General features: G+C 44.4%; 1 protein-coding gene and 1 long non-coding RNA gene across 5 annotated transcripts in view; one reads left to right on the top strand and one right to left on the bottom strand.

The window, feature by feature from the left end:
• Positions 1–396: 396 nt before the first annotated feature.
• On the bottom strand, positions 397–4,633 carry LOC126536646 (uncharacterized). 4 transcript variants are annotated; one of them, XR_008613059.1, is made up of 4 exons: positions 2,730–4,633; positions 2,364–2,455; positions 1,415–2,237; positions 397–613 (listed from the first exon to the last, which is right to left on the bottom strand). It is a non-coding gene; the product is annotated as an uncharacterized lncRNA (long non-coding RNA). The 4 variants fall into 4 exon arrangements; XR_008613060.2 differs by lacking the exon at positions 2,730–4,633 and having other exon boundaries at positions 1,415–1,633; positions 2,132–2,237; positions 2,364–2,723; XR_007600693.3 differs by lacking the exon at positions 2,730–4,633 and having other exon boundaries at positions 1,415–1,574; positions 2,132–2,237; positions 2,364–2,723.
• A 10,654-nt stretch (positions 4,634–15,287) lies between these two features.
• LOC126541390 (tudor domain-containing 6-like) overlaps positions 15,288–17,475 on the top strand; it is an 80,212-nt gene continuing 78,024 nt past the window's right edge. The window contains exons 1-2 of the mRNA XM_055076606.1: positions 15,288–15,314; positions 16,444–16,500. The gene's annotated coding sequence lies outside the window, so the exon portion shown is untranslated. The remainder of the gene's footprint in view (positions 15,315–16,443; positions 16,501–17,475) is intronic.

Here is a 17,475-nt window from a genome sequence, read left to right as displayed (position 1 = left end):
TGACATTGGCCTAACGTCGGCCGATCGTCGGCAATCGATGTAGGCCCGACCACTGTGGCCGACTTGGCCGACGGCGTCCCATACGAGGGCCTACCAAGGCTTTAGGTACGTAGTCAGTCGGCCAGCCGTAAGGCCATTCTATTTGGCCAACGCAGCCGAGCGCATGCCACACGCGGGCCAGCCATGGCCCTGACGACAATCATGGTCGGCATTGCACCGGCCCGGTGCTGAAAGCCGACGTTGCTTTTGACGCCCCGAATAATCGTAGCTTTTGCATCATGCATTTACAACAGCATGCGCATCATGCATCATGCTTGTGTGGTGGCCGGCATAGAAGTACCACACGAAAGCGAACGCTTTTTTGTACTTTTCATGCCACATAAATGCCAGGCAAAAGATTCTGATACAGGTCTTTATTTCTTGTAATTGTATATCTACACCGACACGTTCACAAGTTTCAAACACTAGTTCATATTTGGTGGGCTTGAAGCAGGGTCACGGCGCCTTCTTTCATTCCGGCCTCCATCCCTGTCAGCTGCTCCAACCAACCAGCGTTTTGCGACTCCAGCCACTGATGCTAGTGAAGCGTCAGGGAACGTGCTCCTCACAGATGCTGCAAAAAAGCGGCACATATAAGAAAGCTGCCCCCACTTTATAGTTCAGTTGGTGAGTCGCATTCCATTTGAAGAAGTGAAACAATCAAAAAGACCATAAGTCAGATATTCACGAAACATTAAAGAAACGACAACAAAGTAATATTAGGGACGTGCAAATCAGTATCGAAGCTGTCAGGAAGAGTGGCTGGACGACACAAATCGTGTAAGTACCGGATAGTTGGTAATTTATATGTCGTTAGCAATAGGGGGAACTGAACACGGAACCATAGCAAAACACGCATACACAGTGGCTATTGTGTCTATAGGTAGCGCGGCTATTTACACCACGATAGGTCTTGTTGCTTCCCGTGAGCACTGTATGAAACAGCCGAGTTGAAACGCTGAGACAAAGAACGCGCCGGAGCCCGGAGGCGCCAGGTAGATAGGTAAATGTCTGGAGAGGCAAGAGGGGAAGCTTATGGCATGATACATATACTTGCTGACATGATGGCAACGATGATAGGTCTATGTTTTGCAGAAAACAGTTAGCATACATGGGTTAAAGCAGAAACAGCATATACAGCATATATTATATGGTGAAGCAAAACAAACTCCTCAAAAGCAGTGGCAAAATATGGACGCCGCAAGTAGAACTCACTTATTACGGCATTATTTTATTAAAGAAAATGCTAATACTGGACGCAGCAAGATGCAATAAGCAGCAGCTTGTTTGAATGAAGAAAAAAAACTAAGCATGCAGTTGGTACCGATGTTCGCAACGTGCACTAGAAAGCTGATTGTTATGCCATATTTCTTACTTATATTCGTGATGGCCATGAGCTTCACGAAGGCGTGCTTCCTCCCCTGCGACCCTTTCCAGCTGAACTGCAGTGCAGTTTCATTTGTAAGTATGCCCTGCAGAATAGTGCTCACGGCACGACCGGTGTCCGTTCCCCCGTATCTGGAAAAAAAGTTCACCTGCACGAACCAGCGCACGTAGAGTTAAACCAGACATCCAAATACGTGGTTATCGTGGTCTGTAAAAAATAATGGCCAGGATAAGAAACGCTCTCGTTTTAAATGTTTTAACCACATAAAACAAATATATCTAGAAACAACGTTCTATGACAGAATGGCATATGGCTGCGGTATTGTATGAATGACAAAATGAAAATCAACCAAATATTAAACATGAATACATAGTTTCTCTAAAAAGAAAACACAGCATGTCATTCACCATCTGTTCCATGCGGGAATCTGAAGCTAAATATTCCTCTAAGATACGCTTTAGAGCCGCCCAAGGAAACATGAGGACAGGAAGGATAGGTTTACCGACTTTGGTCGGAATATCAGTGAAAGAAAAAACCATCCAGGCAGCGCGATAAATGAATACAACACATAGTTGCACAAACAAAATAGCACGCAGACTGCCACGAGACAAATGTATAGGTATACATAACGTCGAGACCGCGGTGACAAAGTATTACACGTAAACTACGAAAATGCAACAAAAGAAAAATTGAGGAAGAACTTACATATGGGCTATCCGCAGGGTTTCACATACGTGTCTTCTTGTCTGATGTTCCTAGATCTACTCTAGTCCACATGCGGTGAAGAGCGCCACACACAATCCATTCTTACCTGCAATGCACCAGATGTACATCATACAGGTATTTACACTTATGTTTTTTCATCTGTGGGAAGGAACGAAAGCAACTTCTAATTAATTATGACTTTTCCGCAATAATAACCAGACAAGCGTCTTACCCAATTTCTTCCCGAATGGTGATAACAGTTCCGAGCGTAGCAGGTTATTCGCACACTGTGCTTCAATTTAAGCAGTGTCGTTCCAGTGTTTCCTAGAGAAAAATTAACGAGAATACAAGACGAAAAAATAATATTAGAAATATATACATGAAAGTACGTCTCACATTTCCCTGTTCCAACTCTCGAACGCGTGATCCGTTCTCATGTAAAGCCTCTTTTTTTTTTTCTTCCTGTCAGAAAAAATAAGCCCGAAAGACAAGGAGTTTATCATACGTTGCAAAACCATTTACACAATACAAAGCGACCTTTGTTCACTTGAAAAAGACAGTCATGCATTACACAACGTGAAATTAAAATGCCACTTACGAGTACGCATATATTGAACGGCGAGATACGGCGGCTCCACTGCATGTAAAGGGCTTGCGCTGTTCTTGTCCATGTCACTTTGTGTAGCTTGCGTTTATATGCGCAGTCCATGATAACAGAAATGCACCAACTAGTCTACCAAGAGACGCGGAACGAGCTGGCATCCAGAGCTAGCATTTGGCGGCAACTCACGCACCCGCGCCATTTGGCGGGAACTCGCCTGCGCCCCCGCAAGCAAGCGGCGTTGGCCTGACGAAGAAAAAATAGACAGCAAGGAAAGTCCCGTTTCGCTTTCTCGCCCCGTCCTCGCTGGTGGGAGCTGATGCTGACAGAGAGAATCGCCCGTCCCTGCTTTCCAAGAACCTCTTCATTCCTTCTGGGAGAGGGAGAGGCGACAGCCCAAGACGACCTCGGTTCCCCACACTTTTCCTTTTTTTTCGTTTTTCAGGCGCTTCCTGTGAGCGCGTTGCCGTTTCCTTTTGGTGTGTGTGCTGTGCACGTGCGTGCGTGCGTATGTGTAATGAAAATCTGCGTTCTATATTTTGCAGGGATTGGTAGCGCTATACGAATATGTATATACCTTATGTGAACAATAATTTTGACCTCTTCAACGTGTCGAACAGTACTTTGGGTGCTATGTACGTTAGCATGTAGGTTCTGTTTTCTTGTTTGGGAGTATTGTACAAATATCGTATAATCTTGATTGGTTTCCTTTTGTACTTGCTCAGTATTGTATACCTGTTATTACCGGGTGCAATTGTCTTTGTTTTAAAAGTGTCGCTGTAAAGGCTCTGCCAAGCGAAAGGGGGCTGCGGCTTTGTCAATCTGTATCTGACAGCTTTTTCTGCGCCTCTGCTGTCTGTACCTTTACAAGGCAGAAATAAATAATTTGAATTTTAATAAGTATTTATCGTCAAAGCATCACGTCTATATGTGCACGAAGTTCGATAGGTGCATGCATGCATACACAGTCAATACGCTTTCCAGAGAGCTTTGCACGAAAATGGTAGATATGCTTCACAGGAGACGGCGCTTGAAAAAACACTCATGATATACCATGAATTTATTAATTCTTAACTGCTTGATTGTTGAACGTCATTAGTTAATTGAGCGAAAATTGGAAGAATTTGATCTAACTCTAGTTCTTCCCAATCAAATCCACGTCGACAGCAGAAATGCTCTATTTTATGATTTACATTGATTGGCATGCAGCCTTAATTATTCTTAGACGAATCGACAATAGCTAGAAATTAAAAAATTATGGGGTTTTACGTGCCAAAACCACTTTCTGATTATGAGGCACGCCGTAGTGGAGGACTCCGGAAATTTAGACCACCTGGGGTTCTTTAACGTGCACCTAAATCTAAGTACACGGGTGTTTTCGCATTTCGCCCCCATCGAAATGCGGCCGCCGCGGCCGGGATTCGATCCCGCGACCTCGTGCTCAGCAGCCTAACACCATAACAATAGCTAGAAAAATTGCAGATTTTGACATCTCTTCACAATTCGCCTTCGTATAATCGCTTCTTTCACCCTCCCCAGTGAAAACATTCAACTGAAATGTTTCCTAAAACTGTACAGTCCACGAGTCGCCTGCGCTTAGTTCGTTTGACGATTTTTTCTGTGCTGCGACAGGGCCGTTTACAATTAACGCGCCGTTCGCGAACAATTTTGCTTGACTCTTTCTGCAGTTCAGATGACTATTACGAGAACTGTCTAATGCAATATCCACTTGATTAAATTTTGTTCCCCGTTAAATAGTTATTTTCTCGATAGTTTAACTACAAAAGAAGAAAGCAATAATGAACGAGACAATAGTGTTGCAAACATATCCGTTTTTGAAGTATTGAAATCTTGTGCTTTTTGGTAAAGCAAATGTAATACTTACGCGACATGTCTTCTTCTTGCGACTTGCACACTGGTCTCCACGTACTCTTGCTCTCATAATAGTGGTCGTTGCATGCGCACCCGCATATATGGCGAAAATAAATTTGATTCTGATTTCATTATTCACTCTATTTACTAGAGTTCTATCAGTCCAGAACAAAACACGGAACCATCCTTTAGCCGGAAGGTGATCTAACTGCCAGATGAACTGTCACTGACGTCTGTATGTGATGGTTGCTGTTTTTCCCCGTGTGATGAACCGCCGTCATCGCTTTTGTATAGCTGGTATATATTCCGTCATTATATATATTCGTCCTTCAACATTTGTTACGCAAAAGCAACAACAACAAAAAATTGCTGCCTCTCACTTCTTCAAAGGACTGCGCAGCCTGTCGGAACGCACTGGCGCGTGTGAACGCATGGCCTGAAGGTTCAATTTCAAAGTGTTGTTCAATTGCTGCCTGAACCACTCGTGAAGACCTTTCGTGCCCCGTTACTTTATTATGCTAGCTTTTCTTGTGACCGATGACAAGACATTAAATTTGGCGGCCTCTGCAAGACTAAGCTGCATCAACACAGCTTCTTAAATATACGAATTGGCTCAGCGGCTGTCGGACAGTGTGCATGGTCCCTTGTGGCACGTCACTAAAAAACCAATTAAACGCTTAGCGTATATGCACAAAATGATGCGACCACTTATATAACATGAGAGGGGACTTTCGGTCTCACAAAAAAAAACGATATATATATATATATATATATATATATATATATATATATATATATATATATTACACGAAGTGCGCATGCGCACAAGCATGATGCATGATGCATGCGCATCATGCATCATGCTTGTGTGGTGGCCGGCATAGAAGTACCACACGAAAGCGAACGCTTTTTTGTACTTTTCATGCCACATAAATGCCGGGCAAAAGATTCTGATACAGGTCTTTATTTCTTGTAATTGTATATGTACACCGACACGTTCACAAGTTTCAAACACTAGTTCATATTTGGTGGGCTTGAAGCAGGGTCACGGCGCCTTCTTGATACCTGATAATATTTCTTTCACTGGCCTCTTTCTATAAGAAGGACGAACATTCTAGGCAGCGAAAAAAGTATGAGACATATTTCATCCTGGGGTAAATCTTTTATTCATAATATTCATTCCCAGAAAATATGATACAATGAAACGTTGATGCTTAAAAGCAAAACTTAAAGTTAAAGCGTTTTCAGATCACTGAGAAAGCGTAAGTCTTTATACGAGTTTGGTTTAAATGCGCAACGCAGTAAACAAATCCTTTAATGTAGTTTGCACCCATGATATTTCTTTGCTTGTTCTTGGCTTTAAGTTGGTTGCACTAAAATTGGCCATATGCCGCCGGATATGTTACATATTGCATACCATTAAGGCATATGCACATCACTAGTGCCTTTTCTAGGGATGTGTCATCGCTCATCTCAGCGTTTTCCTGCTGACGGCCGCATATGAGGAGCCTTGTTTCCCCCCAGACACTGCACGACCTTATAAGGTCGCTTAGCGCTATCTGAAAAAAAAATTCTTTATACGCAAAGTATAATACTTTAGAGATGAAAATATGTTTCCTTTAGGCTAAATGTGTTTAAACTAGTACCTCTTGCTTTTTCACTGCTTTAACATTGATTGCACTTCTGAGATTTCTCCTACTGACTGCTCATAAAATGTTGCGGTCCGGAAGGTTTTAGAATTTGGGGATATGGGAAAAATGGTCAAATCACCGCATTAATGAGAGCATGCATTGCAAGCCTGCTTCTGAAGCGACGAATGAAGGCTCAGAAAATTTCAGTATTTTTGATAAGATCAGAAGGAACATTTTCAATTTTGTTCATTTTTATCAATCCTACTTCCAAACATTTATTTGCTTTCAAATGGGACCTGAAAAACAAAATAACGATGTGCAAAACGCAATTAGGTGAGTCACATAGCTGCAACTGATATTATTCCATTATACTCTTGATAAAAATAAAGTTTAAAAGTTCGAACACAAGTGGCAACGCTTTTGATAGAAGCTTTCATTATAGAAGCAAAAATGAGCTATAAAAACGCAGTTACGCTTAATTCTAAACCCAATGGAGATGGAAATTCTGACAAGAATGGCATTCTACGTGAACTTATCACACGTGAACTTTCACTGTGGACATAGACATGTTTGCAGCTGGAAATCAAGAGCTGCAACGGGCAGAGTACATTCGTGTTCATCGAACACAGTCACACTTCCTCTTTTTAAAGCTAAAAATGTAAAATATGCAGAGCTACACAAGATAGATATCCTAATGCAGAGTGCAATTGAGGTTACAAATTAAGTAGCGCGTGTGGTTGCAACCTCGCATGCAGCGCTTCGGAGATGCAGGTTACTGTCAGTCGAGAAATAGCTCACAAAATTATGAATTTTCACATTATAGGCCGCAGTATACTATGAGCGGCATACGCGGCAACTACACGGCATACACGGCACACCACATCAATGCGTCACTAACAGAGTTCTAAACCATGAGAAGAAGCACAGTGCAAAATGCAGTGACAACTCCAAGCTCGCCACCCTTGCCCGAGGCGAAATGGTAGCGAGCACAGAGAGAACGGTGAGTTGGCGAAGATAAATTAAAAACAATAGAAATGGTGTGAATTTGGTACTTCAGCGCAATTAGCTGAACAATTCAGAAAAATCCAACAGCCCGGTGTTAAAACTTGTTAAACAAGCACGATGATGACTGCTATCTATTTCGATCAACGCTACTGCTCGCTTTTCAATAAATTCACCATTACGGCAAATTTTGCACCACACATCATACAAGCACATACCGGAAATCATGACCAATTGGCAGTCAGCCGCTATTTAACAAAAGCGAACCATGAGTATTGTTCTTACCTGTATATTTAAATCGTCCATGAATAGCAGGTGAGGGACCGCTACATATATCCATTATCCATATGGCGCTGGAGCCGTCAGACCGCGGTGGATTCTCTCTCGTAAACTCTCGTAAACTCGGCACAGTGCACAATGTCTGCAGACACCACCGGCGTTGTACGCCATGAAGGTCTGTAGAAGTGACCGTGGCGATGCTATGGCGATACAGACCAACTCTGACAATTAGACCGGAAGCTCTGCGCTGCAATGAACGAACGTCGCTCGTGGTAGTCCGCCGGAAAATCCACACGAAAAATGGCCGGGTGCAGTCTTCAAAACACCACGGTCTCCTTCAGCCCCCCCCCCCCCCCCCCCCCTCAAGAAAAGTTTCGCATTCACCGCAGGGCAGTGAGAAGACACACAGCGTTGTTTTCCCTCGCCCACGCTCCGCGCAGATCCCGTGATATAAAACGGATCCGCTATTCGGATTTTTTATATGGGTGATGGAAAGTTCCCACGCGAGCGCTCTGCGGGATGTTAAGCGTGTAATTTGCGTTTCTCACGCGTACGCGGCTCGCTCACGCTCGCACAAGACAGAACCATGGCAGGCAGTCTTGTCCTCATGCTTACACAAAGGAATGTCACGCTTATTTTCGGTCACGGGTGCCTGAAACGTCATCCGCGCCTCACTTACATGCGCGTCACGCTAAAACTCACAGTTTAGCGTGAGATTAAGCGTGGATTTTTTTTTTTTTTAGTGTATACTGAGGTATTTGTGTTCTTTTACTCGAGGTATTTCCTGGCCCTGTATTGATACTGTCTGTTCACTGTTTTCATTGAGTACTGTTTACCATAAAAGCTGATTTCCTAACACTAAATTTCATATGTTAAATTCTCACCTTCATGTGCACATATATTCTCCAGGCGTTGCATAACACTCCGCTTGTTAGCTAGCAACACAATGTCGTCCGCATAAAACGAACCTGGAAGCTACTGCTCTACTATTTTAACCGCCTGTTTGTATGAGAGATAAAACCCAAAATTGCTTCCCTCTAGCGCCCTTTTCATACTTACCATGTACATCACAAACAGCAGTCCCTAGTTGATATCAACTTGCTTCTCGCTCCTCATCCCTCCCCATTCAACGCAAACTGTATTTTCTGGGTAGGTCTCTGTCAAAAGCTATATAAAGTCGTTGCCTATGCCTTCCAGAATATCCCACAAAATTTTGTGGTCTCCGGTAATATCTAAAAAAGCCACATAAAACAGTCTCCTCTCTTTGGATATTTCAATACACTGAATAAGAACAAATAAGTTATCATCCAGACGCCTATTCTGAACCCGTTCTGAAGTTCTCCCATACCATTCTCTGCCCATGTTTGCACTTGTAATTTAATTACCTGTATTGCTAACATGTATATTGCCGATATAATGGTCAACGGTCTATATGGGTGAATTCTTTTCTCCGTTATCTTTATACATTAAATTCATTCTACTTTGTCTCTGGCTGTCTGGTATTCGCCTATCTTGTAAGCCTTTTTCTACTGCTTCCCACAGAGCTTCCTTACTTTTTGATCCTAGTTCGCTAATCAGCCTAACGGGAACCTCGCCTAACCCTATGGCTGTGCGCTTTAGAATTTTCTCTGGTTCTCGTTAACGCTCTTCTTCTTTAAAACTACTTCATCATTCCCTTGGAATGATTCGGTCGTTATTTTTCGGATGTAATTTAATGTCGCATCCCCTTCCATTTTTTTTTATCTTAGTCTAGGACATGCTGTTGTGTTCCAGACTTTCTTCTTAATAAGTTTGTGTGTTTTCAAAATATTCTAGGCGCGGCCTTCTTTTTCTCACGTATTTCCGACAACCAACGTTCACTTTCACCTTTGAACTTTGCTTGAACCAGTATTATAACAATAGATTTTTTTTTCTTCCGGTATACTTCTAATTTTCTGTCTACTTCAACCTGTGGCAACTGCACTTTCTATGCCTGCTTATGTTCTCGTAATGCTTTCTGTCGTTCATCGATCGCTTCGTGTATCACGCTGTTCCACCAGCTTTTTTGACTTCCTTTTTGTTTTCCAACAAACGTGTTGCTTCTCCTTCCTAATTTCTCGTCATTACATTTAGAAGCTCATTGTATTCCCACTTTTTGCTTGGCCATTTGCCGTGTTCTTTCTCGACTCCCGCGACTATATTTGTTATTTGTTAAGCGTTCAAATTTGGACTGGCCATTCTTCGCTCCGTGCTCTCCTTCACAACTACATATCCCATTTTCAAAATGGTGCGTTTATGGCCAGTCCTTGTGTTACTACAGTCTTACTCGCCAATGGCTCAACTTATCTCAACTGATCTGAACTTATCATAAATATCTTCCGTCATCAGACAGTAACCAATAGTCGATTGCCTATTTCCAACTTCCCATCTGATCTGACCATCAGATTTACGGCCAGTAATTACGATAACGAGGTTACGTTGCTCACAAAGGTCCAGCAATAACTTCCTGTTGTTGTAGGTATAAACGTCTAGATCCTGTATGTGGGCATTCATGTCACCTAACAGGGTAATTGCGGCATTATTTCCGAAAACGCCTAATATCAGCACTTAGGCATTCCGCTAAGCCTTGGTTCTTCTCTCTGCAATGTTTTCTCGTTCATAAATACGTTAAGCCCAGCCAAGTTTTATTTCCACTCATTGTGCCTGAGAACCAAAGAATGCCCTTGACACTTTGAATATGCTTTTTCCCATTTGAACACTCCGGCCCCCCTCCCTTTCCTTTCGATTTACTTCTGTTGCAACCTTCCCAAACATAATTCTCAATGACTGGTGCATTTTTTAAGTCTCTAAGGTGCGTTTTTTATAACCGCATACACCCCGATTTGTTCTCTATTTAACTGCTCCTCAATTTAAAAGCGCTTTTCCTTTCTTCTGGCGCCCTGCTTGTTTATGCAGCCTATTGCATGGCGAGCTCGCTTTTTTTTCCCGCCTTTCTCTGTGGTACTAATCTGAGGTACCGCCACCTACCGGCCGTGGCCACTCAGACAGACCTCAAATGGCAGCTAGAAAAGGGCTTTGTCTTTCAGTTTCCGCGTAACAGAATTATGTTTTCCCGCATACTCGATTTGCAATCCGAAGTTATCATGTCTGAAGCTTGTGCTTAAGTTGTATTTTATGCATTTTCTGACAATTTACCCTCAAAGATTCATTTAGTTCCATAAGGCTCTTGCGCTTGGCGGGGGCCATGTATGCTGCACTTCCGTATACATGCGTGCCCGCGTTACGTACGTCGCTTGTGGTGTTAGTGGTGGTTGGTTTCTGAGTAACGTCGTCTAACGTCGGCAATCGTTTCGTTGTACATCCACTTTCACAGGGTGCAATGGAGGAGGGCTTTTTTTTTGCTAAGAATACTGCAGGGAACCTGCTGAGAAATATGCGCACAAAGCCACAAACGTGCGAAACCCGCGCACAGCGTAGGCAGAATGTAGCTGTGATACCTTACGTTCACACACTATCCCACAATTTGGAAAAGGTGGCTCAGCGTTACGAGTGCTCGCTGCTCCCCATAAGCTGTAAAAGCTTTGTAGAATGACCGACCCGGAAGCAAGCCAGTAACGTGACTGCGGCATAAAGCACAGGCCGCCTTTTATTGAATGCGCATAAGGGGTAGTCTATGAAATTCTTTTAAGGTGCGGAATAGTGTACATTAGCCATACTGGGAGATGTGTTAATGATAGGTTAAGGAAGCACGCAAACAATGTAAAAAAATCCGCGTGAAGGAAAAGATTTCGAAGGTTTTCTGGCAAGTCATTGTCTGACTTGCAGGGACTGTTCGCCCGACCTTGTAAACACTTTCGTTATTAAGAAGAGTAAAACTCGTGTTATACGGGAAATCGCAGAATCTGAACCGATTTCTAGAAGTGAACTTGAACTTTATTTCCATCATCGATGGAGGAGAGGAAAAAAAAGCTGTGTAAGCATGGGGATGTGTCAACATGGCATCCATCACGCTGTCAGACAAATAGTTGGCATATTTACGAATGCGCAGATGATTACACCGGGCTCGGACAGCATGTATATATTCGTGATTCATTCACAATAAATGTTTCTGGAAGTTCAGCACCCATCCTTGTCCTCTCGTCTCCATCCGTGTCTTCTTGCGCTATCGCCTTTTCAAATTCTTAGGATATATCACGCACTTTCCACTGTGTGTTTTGCGGGGCAAGGAGTAGTATACGCGCGCCGGCGCGTTTCGGCGGCAGGAAGCCCGCTCCTCTCCCCAGCCCCGCTGTAACATGATCGCCGCCTGCACGGCATGAATGGTCCCCGCCTGCTCTCGCGCGACGTGTTGGTGGGGGGAGTGAGGGGGCTGTGTTCGTCTTTACATTCGGGGTCGCGGAAACCAGGCGGTTCGCTTGCCGCCGAACTCACAACTTTCTTTACCAGTGATCCAAGAAGAAGCTGAAAAAGAAAGAAAGAAAAGGCCAGAACAAGTTTCGTCCCCTCAGGCTCCGGAGAAAAGCATTCCGTCCTCAAGCAGCAGCGCGAGTTCGAAAAGAAAGGAGGCTTCACAGTCTCGAGCAGCGCCGCGCCATCCGTCACGAATCACCCGAAGAAGATGGCACATGCTCAGTCTGAAGGATTAGACTGAATTGCGCGCAGCCAGTGGCACATAGCAAATGATAAATCATGAATCTGAACATAAAGCACTATTCCATTAAGAGGTCGGTGTGCTGTAGATATACATATGAGCCGAAATCATACGTGTTAGATTTTTTATGAAGGAACGTATTTTTTGTTGCACCGAAGAGAAACGCGCTTACTGCGAGGATACAGTTGTCTGTTATGTATGAGTGCCTAACAGAGCGCTTGCCAGCCCAACTGGAAAACCGGAAAGCGGCGTGCCGAGTGTCAAATCGGCAGCCCGCACCATGAGGGAAAACCTTGCATTGCTATTTGAAAATCGCCCACGCGGAAACTATGCGAGAAAACCTGGGCGAGCGCGAAGTGCTGCTGCAGAAGCGTGCAACAGAGAAAGTCTTGCTGGGACGCACTCGTAAAAAGGGATCCTCGAGCCTTTGGCAAACCATTTCTTGAAAGAAGAAACAAAAATTTAGAGAATGGGTAGTGGGACTCGGTGCCGTAGCAGATGAATTGCGCCGTCGTAGCAGCCAAATCATTTCTACTAAAAGGAAGAAAAGATTGGCTGAGAAGATTTCGAGATTGTGTTGCTGTAGGTGCAACACCGAAGTTATACTATTGATGCATTTACGTTTCACAGTCCCGTACGTAGCAAAGCAGGAACAGAAAACCCCTGGCGCTCCCCAGTCATCTCCTGCGAAATGAAGACATCAGCACTTTTATTAGGGGAAGTTAATTCTTAGTATGTCGCATAACGTTTGCTTGGGCTATTTGGCTCATGGGAAACATCATGGCGTGAAAGACGAGGACACAGGGCTCATTCTGTTTCTAGTCCTCTTTTTTTCTTGCGCCACTGTTTTTTTGTTTCCAGCGGTTTCCATATAATATGCATTTTCCTAACCGTAGTTCTATTCTTGGTTCAATACAATTCGCGTTCGCCTTTTGGCAAATGCTCAGCGTGCGTTCAGTGTTATCACCTCGTCGCGCATGTTCTTCCGAAATTTTAAATTGTGAATTCATATCTGACCAATTCATTTTGAGTAAACAATATATCTGCGCCAGCTGTAGTAAATAGATGTTTAACTAGTTTTCTGACACTTTCCTTACGTCAAATATCCAAAAGAGGAGGATACGAATAGTCTTGCCGTGATAAATGAAATATAAAAAATTCACTGTGGAGCAAGGCCTGCATTAGTTTTTCTGTTTGGGAATGAAAGCATCACCGCTCGGTACTGCCTGCTGAGCGGGCAGTACCGGGCAAGGACTCCTAGCTCCACAGTCTGTAATAATTCGCATAAGTTAACTTCAGGCTGAGCATACGTATGTTCTGGTGCACTTGTCGTTCACACGAGTGAAAGCGCTATTAGTTGATGCATAAAGGAGCTTGAGGGAGGCAAAGAAAGATGCCAAGCATCGTAAAACGCGTCTCTTTTTAGTGGTGGCTGAATGCAGTGGGTGGGGAAGGCGCCTCTGTGTTGCAGCTCTTGGCGCGGAGGCGGAGAGTCCGGGTGGAAGAGGGGGGTGACGTTTCTGGAGAGGAGACGCTTGTGGGAGCACGGTGTAGCAGTGCAGCGAACGTGGCAGCGCGCCGAGGGCAGCGCTAACAGAGCGATGCGATGTCTGGTCGCACTAACCGCTTCAGCGCTCCGCCCCAGAGATTCGTCGGCGCTCTATGATGGCATCTCGGAGGCCATGTTTAGGGCGGTAGGTACAAGTTTAATTTAGTGGCGTTTGCTTTGTTAAACCCCAAATATTTCTAGAAGTTTAGTGTTTAAATTACAGTAAAAAAGAATTAGCGAAAATTCATAATATGTACCACAGCCCACGTGAAATTCCGCATGTTTACAGAACTAATCCTTGCAAGCATCCCGAGAATTTCCCTTAAAGAAGCATGGCAGGTTAATTCACATATTTACGCGTACGACGAGTTTCATATTGCTTCAGAAAACGGTCCCACACACATATATCGCTGTTTCTGAACGCATTGCGCTATAATGCAGCTGTGTATATATGTAATAGTCACGAAAAGTATAAATTCTGTAAGCATAACAATGTATTACCTTCACCTATAACAAATTTCCCTAGTGAGAATTTTATAAGTATAGACCGACAGACAGGAATTGATATAAAAATTAAATTATGCTACTCATCGGCCTCGGGCGTTGGTCCGACGCGTTGCCATCGTACCGAGCCGGCGACCAACTGGCGGGTCGGGAGTCAGTCTGACAGAGAGGTTGGCAAGACGCCCTCTGCCGACTGCCCGCCGGTAAAGGCGGCGGCCGTTGTCATACCGACCTCTCGCCAACCTTCGCTGGCCAATATAGTCGTTTGACGATCATTTCCCGACGATCGGCCAAGCAGCGGCAGTTGGCCAAGGTTGCTTGGGTTGCCCCTTCTGCCACACAACAATAATCGCTATCTGCCTTGATGCGTTTCCTTTCTTTAACGCTGCGAGCCCGGAACTTTCCAGTAACGAACGGCACGCGCGTTATCTGAAGGGGCACTCCAAAGGGTGTAAACTGTTCTATGCTGATAACGCGCGTGCCGTTCGTTACTGGAAAGTTCCGGGCTCGCAGCGTTAAAGAAAGGAAACGCATCAAGGCAGATAACGATTATTGTTCTGTGGCAGAAGGGGCAAGCCAAAGGGTGTAACTTTGCCTAAGAGTGTAGGGCCATAGAGTTTCGAACACACACAAAAATATTTGCGTGAAACTTTGGTAAAATTTGCACCAGGTGATGAGAGCCAGTTTGAAGTGAAACTTCCCAGTTTCCGTAGCCCCAGCAGAGACAGATAATTTGATGTTGTGCTAGTTTATGCTACGGAGCTTCAGATTAAAAGGTTTGGTAATGATAATGAGAAAAGAAAACGGAAGCAAACGTAAAGCTGCATATTACCATGCCACGCGACCACTCGATATCTAGCAGGTGCCATGGCGCTGCTTACCATTTCTATCGCGCCATTCTGCTTGTAGCTCTGTGCTCCAGTGGTGCGTGTATTCCGCTTGCGCGCTGCTGGCGCTGCCTTCCTCCGTGCTTCTACCAATGCTTTTGCTTCTACATTGCTTTCGCCTGTCGTATCTGCTAGAACGCTAAAACTTCGAGGACTCCGCGCATGTTTTTGACCCAGACTTCATGCGTTTGACAGAGCATGCGTGCGTTCCTGCAGGAACTCTTTGTGGTAAGCGCTTTTTTAGTAACCGCCGATGAGGTTTGTTTTCGGCATGCCATGCCATTTGCGAATAATTACGAATGCGACATTTTCGTGCGCTTTTACCTGCTTATTGCAGGCACGAAAGCACGTGCTTTGTGTGACAGCACGATCACCTGCCCGTGTGCGCCTCAGTAATCCTGCACAAAATTTGCGATTTGCCTCTGCATCCGGATATTTCAAGAGCTCATATTAGGACATAATGGTAGTGTTGCAGTTGTAAGCACAATGAACCGTTTAATTTTCGATGTCGTGCTTCAGTAGAAACAAGTCGGTGTTGATTGTGTCGCGACTCCATACCTAAATTGGTCGTGCAGAAACCGCGTTGGGATGTCGTAACGTTGTAGCACACCGTTAGCAATCGCGAATTTAACCCCGAAAGCATCGTGTGAGCGGATACTAATGTCCAGTTTAATAATCCGCCGGTGGTCGGCGCGTTTCGTAGCGTTTGTCGAAGCGGCGCCGAGTTTACAAATCGCGGCTGCGTTGCTGTAATGGTTCATAAAGTCTCTTGATAGCAATGTAGTGCATATGCACGCGTGAAAGCTTTGAATGCCACGAATCGGGGTCAGGCAATCATGTAGAGTGTAAAACGGGGCCTGGCAGCGTGCAGTTAAATCAATAAGGACATCTGCAATGAGAGCGTCTCATTGACGCCGAGTAGCCGCAGCTTTCCCACTGCTTTGTTTACTGCTCGATTGAGACCCGTGTTTGGCGTGCTATGCGGTTTGCCAGAAATCACATGAAATACGTTCCTGAAGTTTATCGTTGGACTTAGTTCGCTGTGCAACTTTCTTGATCATTGCGGGTGTGCGATACGAATAATTGAGAAGCCTGCACCCCCCACGAAGGCGTTGTAGCCAGTAGGACTGCCGTCCTAGTATTTAGCGTAAGAAGGACTTAATTGAAGGAAGTTGCTGACAGCAAGTAATTTGAGTAGAATTTCAGTCTGTTAACAAATTTTGACTTAGCATTACCCGCACTGTTTTCGTTACAACGAGCGTGCCTTTTATTTCAGGTGCGTAATGTCCGGTGATTTAAGTACTTTGGACGATTGGGACCCACTGAGTGAGGAGTATTTCTCCGTCTCTTTCAACAGTTACAACCAAGGCCCTGGGGTCAACCTGCCACTTGAGTGCTTGCCAGCGTTTTCTGAGTAATGAAATTGCCAACTTTGTTGTTTGTAGTTCCAAGTACAGTGCAGTGATTGCAGCGCTTGCCTTGAACAACTCTTCTGTCATGTTTTAGACCAAGCGGCGTAGTCTAGTCTCAGTTGCACAAATGATAACTATCTTGCACTTTGGACGAGTAAAGCTATGCACAGTAACATGTAAAAAACATTATTTTTAGGCCTTATCTTCAGGGGACCGAGTGCATTATTACTAAAAAAGAAAAAGCCATGACCACTTTAGTGTACAAGTGATCACAGTACACTGCTTTCCCAGCCAGTTTTAAAAAACACCTAAAGAAAAGAAAAAAACCCTGCCATGACTATGGCAGCATGCTTAACTAGGCCCCTTTGTCATGTTTATGCATAGGCTGCATGCAGTGTCAGTTCCTGTCACTTGACCACCACCTAGCGCATTTCACTATACCCACTGTGCGAGGGCTTATCAAAGGAATATGAACAGTGTGAAATTATGGGGACAAGAACTTTGTGTCAATTTGTGTTCTACTGTGGTTTGGCACCACTTATTTTCCTTCGATAAGCGACTGGCATTGTGGGGATAGTGATGAGCCAGTGGCCTGTTTTCGACCATGCTATGGATTGTATGCACTGTTTGCCTTGGCGTGCAGGGTTGAGTTGATGACATGACGAAGGAGGGCTCTTCAGGATCGGCATACTTTGATTAATTTATGCAACTGATATGAGCTCTGCTCAGAGAGAAAATTGCTACGTGTGACGGCATTGACGCATGCCACTTCCCAGTCGCTACAAATGCTGCAGTTATCGCTACAGTTACAGCTAAAAGTAGTTATTTAGCTGCAACATTTTGTAGGAGAGATCATGGCATGTGAGAATGGAAACTGCCTTTACAGGTGGTTTCAATAGACTGCCATGGTAATTGAACTGAGGCCCAAAGCAGAAGGCATTGCTTTATACTTGTTTGTCCTTGTTGCTATGCTACTC

This window comes from Dermacentor andersoni, chromosome 2, assembly GCF_023375885.2.
Source record: "Dermacentor andersoni chromosome 2, qqDerAnde1_hic_scaffold, whole genome shotgun sequence".
NCBI lineage: Eukaryota > Metazoa > Arthropoda > Arachnida > Ixodida > Ixodidae > Dermacentor > Dermacentor andersoni.
This window is presented reverse-complemented; position numbering and strand designations above follow the sequence as displayed.